The sequence below is a fragment of the Bombus terrestris genome, chromosome 13 (genome assembly GCF_910591885.1).
Source record: "Bombus terrestris chromosome 13, iyBomTerr1.2, whole genome shotgun sequence".
NCBI classification, from domain to species: Eukaryota; Metazoa; Arthropoda; class Insecta; order Hymenoptera; family Apidae; genus Bombus; species Bombus terrestris.
This window is the reverse complement of record NC_063281.1, coordinates 328,101-334,259: the sequence shown is the minus strand read 5'-3', so window position 1 is coordinate 334,259 and position 6,159 is coordinate 328,101. Positions and strand designations below refer to the sequence as shown.

The 6,159-nt window shown below is 37.8% G+C and overlaps 1 non-coding gene across 1 annotated transcript; it reads right to left on the bottom strand.

The window, feature by feature from the left end:
• Positions 1-5,441: 5,441 nt before the first annotated feature.
• LOC125386252 lies at positions 5,442-5,560 on the bottom strand. Its single transcript, XR_007226227.1, has one exon. It is a non-coding gene; the product is annotated as a 5S ribosomal RNA (ribosomal RNA).
• Positions 5,561-6,159: the final 599 nt, after the last annotated feature.

The following is a 6,159-nucleotide window of genomic DNA, read 5'->3' as shown; positions in this document are numbered from 1 at the left end:
TCAGAATATGAAAGATACTATCAGGACGAAAGCTGGAAGCAAGCGAAGGCTAGCAAAAAACGCAAAACAACTACAGACATAAGTGCCATAGGAAACCCAGCTACAGAAAAGCAGCGATGGCTGCAAGAATTACCATTAAGTAACTCCTTCAGCTCACTAACAGAAGAAATAGACGCTGACCCCATAAATAAAACCACTATCCAAACAAATCATATTACAAAACCACCACCAATCTTTGTTGAGGCCCAAATAATAGACCCGCTCATCGATCTACTAAATAATCTAGATGAGAAAAACAACTACACAACAAAGCAAACAAAATTGGAACAAGTAAAAATACAAACAAACACCCCAGAAACACTTAGGAAAGTTATAAAAGCATTAAAAGAAAAAAATGCTATTTACCACACGTATCAGCTTAAAACTGAAAGGAGCTATAAAATTGTAATAAGAGAAATACATCCTAAAACGAACATACATAAACTAAGCGCTGAGTTAGCAAAAATTGGTCATCAAACAAGAACAATAAACCATATAACAATATTCGACACAAAGCAACCATTACCACTATTTTTAATAGAACTGGAACCCAGAAACAATAGCAAGGAAATATATGATATCAAACAAATACTAAACACAATAGTAACAGTGGAACCACCACAACACAAAAAAGATATACCTCAATGCATGCGGTGTCAACAATACGGACACACTAAAAATTATTGCAACAGAAGCCCAGCTTGCGTCAAGTGCGCAAAAAATCACTTAACTATACACTGCCCATATTCTGGAAAAATAAAAAAAGTTAAATGCTACAACTGTAACGGAAACCACCCAGCCAGCTATAAAGCATGTGAAGTAAGAAAACAATTACAACGTAAACTGTTCCCGCCCCTACGAAGCAGGACAATCACTAACACACAAGCCCAACAGGACAGCACAAAACCTGAAATAATACCAAATACAGAGCAAGCAACAAACACCAAACCTATCAGCACCAACACCATTGGTGGTCTAAGCTACGCTCAAATAACCAGCCAATCAACACATACACACAACCAATACCACAGCAATAGTAACAATGACACTGCAGAAATCAAAGAACTGCTCAAACAATCCATAAAGAACACCGAAATGCTAACCAGAATGATAACCGAGCAAAACGCAGTACTCAAACAGCAAACCCAACAAATCACAGTCATGCTACAACTGCTTACAAACGTGCTAAGCAAAAAATAAAAACGGACACGTTGAAAATAGCAGCCTGGAACTCAAACGGCCTACAACAACGGGCCCACGAAATTAAAACATTCATATACAATAACAATATAGACATACTACTTGTCTCAGAAACACACTTCACTACAAAAAGCTACTTGAAAATACCATACTACACCATATATGATACCAAACACCCCTCAGGAAAAGCTCACGGAGGGACAGCAGTGATAGTCAGAAACGATATCAAACATTATCTACACAGCCAAGTTAACAAAGAATATTTACAAGCAACCACTGTTACAGTTCAAACTAGCAGCAACCACTTCCAGTTGTCAGCAGTATATGTGCCTCCGTGACACAAAATAACAACACAAATGTGGGAAGAATACTTCCAGGACCTAGGGGACAAGTACATCGCAGCGGGAGACTACAACTCAAAGCACACGCTATGGGGGTCAAGAAACATTACACCTTGAGGCAGAACATTGAAAAAATACATTAGAAATAATAACCTCAATATATTATCCACAGAAACACCGACACATTGGCCGACTGACCTGAACAAAAAACCAGATCTTCTGGACTTTGCAGTTACAAGGGGACTAAACACAAATAAACTAAAAATAACACCCAACCTCGAGCTCAGCTCCGATCATACACCCATAATAATTGAATACAGAAACAAACCAATACACTATAGCAAACCAGAAACACTATGCAATAAAACCACCAAATGGCAAACTTTCAAAGAAATAATAGAAAGCAAAATAAACTGCAACATCCCGTTGAAAACTCCTGAACACATAGAACAGGCAGTAGCAGCATTGACAGCAACTATTCAAGAAGCAGCAAGGACAACCACTACACCCGAACCAACCAGCAGACAAACAATAACAATCCCGCAAGAAACACTCGACAAAATCAAAGAAAAAAGAAAAGCGAAAGCAAATTGGCAAAAATACAGAACCCGAGAAAACAAAAAACATTTAAACAAACTTGCAAAGGAAATAAAAAACAAAATAAAGGAGCACAACGATAACGAATTCGCAAAGTTCATAGGGACACTCTCCACACACGAGAACACCAACTATTCACTATGGAAAGCCACGAAAAAAATAAGGAAGCCAATAATACCCGTCCCGGCAATCAGAAAAGCAGATAACACATGGGCAAGAAGCAACGAAGAACAAGCTGAAGAATTCTCCAACCACCTTTGCAACACATTCACACCACACATTATCAACAGCAACCTCAAAAGTCATACGGAGGAGGATCCACACACCACTATTACCGCAACCGACAAGGAATACACTATACCTAAAACATCGGCACAAGAAATTAGAAACATAATTGATAAAACAAAAAACAACAAAGCACCAGGAATCGACCTAATCAATGGCTAAATCTTGAAAAACCTTCCGCAAAAAGCAATAAGACCAATGACAATAATATTCAATGCAATTCTAAGAATTAAATACTTCCCCAAACCATGGAAATTAGCACAGATCAAAATGTTACATAAACCAGGCAAAGACCCGCACCAAACTGCATCTTACAGACCAATATCACTGCTTCCAGTATTTTCCAAAATACTGGAAAAGATAATATACGACCGCATAAAAACAATAATAGAGACAAAAAAACTAATACCGGATCACCAATTTGGTTTCAGAAACAATCACTCCACGATAGAGCAAATGCACAGACTTATAAACGAAATAATAGTAGCACTAAAAAACAAGGAATACTGCACAGCCCTCTTTATAGACATAGAGAAAGCATTCGATAAAATAAACCATGAAAGTCTACTACAAACAATTAGGAAACAATTCCCGGAGCAAATACACCACTTAATAAAATCCTACCTAAGCAGCAGAACCTTCGTAATAAAAATCAAGGACACACATTCTCAAGTTAAAGACATCAAGGCCGGGGTACCACAAGGAAGCGTCCTAGGCCTAATACTATACACATTATACACGGCGAACATACCAACAACTATCAATAGCACAGTACTGACATTCGCAGACTACATAGCTATACTAGTCATGTATACGAACCCAGAAACAGCAGTCAAATTACTACAAGAACATATCACAAAAATAGGAAAGTGGCTACAAGAAAAACAAATAAAAGCGAACCTCAATAAATGCGACCATATTACATTCACGCTACGAAAAAATATACCACCAATCATCCTTCTGAACGGCATGCATATAACACAAACAAAGCATGTCAAATACCTAGGACTCCACTTAGATGCACAACTCACGTGGAAACTGAATAGTAAATCAATAATAGAAAAAATACAGAGAACAAGGAGACAAATGCATTGGCTAACAAGCCGAAAATCCAAATTAAGTATAGAAAATAACTTAAAAATATATAAAACGATCATAAAACCAATCTGGACGTACGGAATACCACTATGGGGGACGGCAGCAATGAGCCATATAAACAAAATAGAGGTAGTACAGGCTAAAATCCCCAGAACAATAGTAAACGGACCTTGGTACGTCAGAAACGAAGATATACGAAAGGACCTGGGAATCCCAACGATCAAGGAAGAAATTAGCATCTACTCCGAGAAATACAAATCAAGAATAGCAACACACACAAACCGGCTAGCTGCGGAAACATACAAAACCATAAATATGGACAGAAGACTAAAAAGGAAGCACCCAGCAGACCTTATAAAGGACATAACCTAACAAACACGAGGATGGTACCCCGCTGGGGGTAGCCACCAACATGCTAATTTAACCGTTAAAAAATTCCACCAAATGTCCAAATTGGACAAATTGTGAATTTTAATAAATAAATAAAAAAAAAAATTTCGATATGCTCTTTGAAGTTTAGTTCGTCGCGTATATTTACGCCTAAGTATTTTACACAATTTTTGTGGGGATTGAAATCCCTTTCATTTGCTTTTTCTCTTAATTGAAATCTTTTGCCGCGTTCTCTTTCTAATGTGCCGAGCTCAATTAATTTACGTCTAAACGGTTAATTTTTTATGTAATATTAAAATATCAATAAACAAATGATAAAAAAAAATTGATAGTAAAAATATTTTTTGTTTTGTTTCTACAGAGCTTCAAAAACCGCTCGAAATTGATGCCTCTAGACTAGAATACTCCGTTAACGTGGAACGACTTTGTATTTAGGGTCTCTTCAACGAGTTTTACTGCGTTTTTCGGATCTTCGTTTGTTGTGGGTGATGTATATATTGGGGGCGGTTTGTCTCCATTTGAGACATGGGAGCTATGATGTTAGTGGATTCTTTCTTGGAGAAGCTGGTGGCCTGTCTGCTGGGATATGTCTGGTTTTTCCATATCCAGGTTGCTGGAGATATGGGCGTCTCCTGTGTTGTCCATTTCGCTGGGCTGCACCTGGGACGTTGAGGGTTTCGTTGATGATGGTATACCTCTCGGTCCATTCTCTATTCTCTTTCAAATTTGTGATTTCCCGTCCTGAGAGGTCATATGTCCACTTGGTTTAATTTCTAGGTTTTTGTTCTTTTTCCTTATCAGTTCTAAAGTAGAGTTTGGTTTTGTAGATTCTTTTATTGTTTTTATTTGAGGGTCTTACTCTGTCTGAGATATGCTGGATTCTTGTGATTGTAATACGTAGAATCTATTATTCGTTGGTATTGCTGATAATAGGGAGCTTTCTGCCGAATTCATGATTTCGTTTCTTTTTATTCGCGTCTCCTGTTGTGCTCTCTTCTTTGCTTTTACTTCCTTGGATGTTTTCTGCCGTTTTGTTCCTGTTTCACCAGGTTCGACGGAGGGTTAAGTTCCAGCGTCTTTTGGCAGCCTTGTGTTGCTAAGAAAGTTCTTGGTCGATTTTTGCAATAGTACTTTTCTCTAGGTTACTCTGTTTATGGGAGGTTTCGACTCACTGCGTTGAGCACCATCTGCGTTCAGCGAAACGATCGCGTATAGAGCGGTATAATCGTTGACTGAAATAAATAGTTTTTCTATTTGCCTTTGATGCGGAAAAAAAAGAAAGAAGAAAAAATAGAATACTTAGAGAAGAAACATAAGTGTGTGCAATAATGAGAATGGTATATAATATGTGGCGTAATAGTCGTGTAATGCCAAAACATTTTTTTCTCTCGATGCTTAGGTTATAGATTATTAAAAGTTGATTGTTAAAGAAAGTAAAGTAGATTAGTAAGTAAAAAAAAATTAGTAAATAAAAAAAAAAAGAAAAAGGAAAGCCAACACCACACGGAGTTCCCAGGCGGTCACCCATCCAAGTACTATCCGTGCCCAGCGCTGCTTAACTTTCGTGATCGGACGAGAACGAGTGCTCTCAACGCGGTATGAGCGTTGGCTGAAACAACAAGTTTTCTTATTTGTCTTTGATGCCCAAAAAATAGAATACCTAAAGGAACATAAGTTCTCCTTTTTTTATTTTTCTTTATTTTTTTTTTTTTTTTTTATTATTTGTATTCACAGTTTGTCCAATTTGGACATTTGGTAGAATTTTTTAACAGTTATATTAACATGTAGACGGCTACCCCCAGTGGGGTACCATCCTCGCGTTTGCTAGGTCATATACCTTGTGAGATCTGCTGGGTGCTTCCTTTTTAGCCTTCTTTCCATGGTTATGGTTTTGAACGTTTCCGCTGCCAGCCGGTTTGGGTATGCTGCTATTCTTACCTTGTATCTTTCCGCGTTGCTGCTGATTGCTTCCTTGACCGATGCTATTTCCAGGTCCCTCCGTATGTCCTCGTTTCTGATATACCAAGGAGCGTTTACTACTGTTCTAAGAATTTTAGCTTGTATTGTCTCTATTTTGTTTATATGGCTCATTGCTGCCGTCCCCCATAGTGGTATTCCGTACGTCCAGATTGGTTTTATGATCGTTTTATATATTTTTAAGTTATTTTCTATACTTAATTTGGATTTTCGGCTTGTTAGCCAATGCATT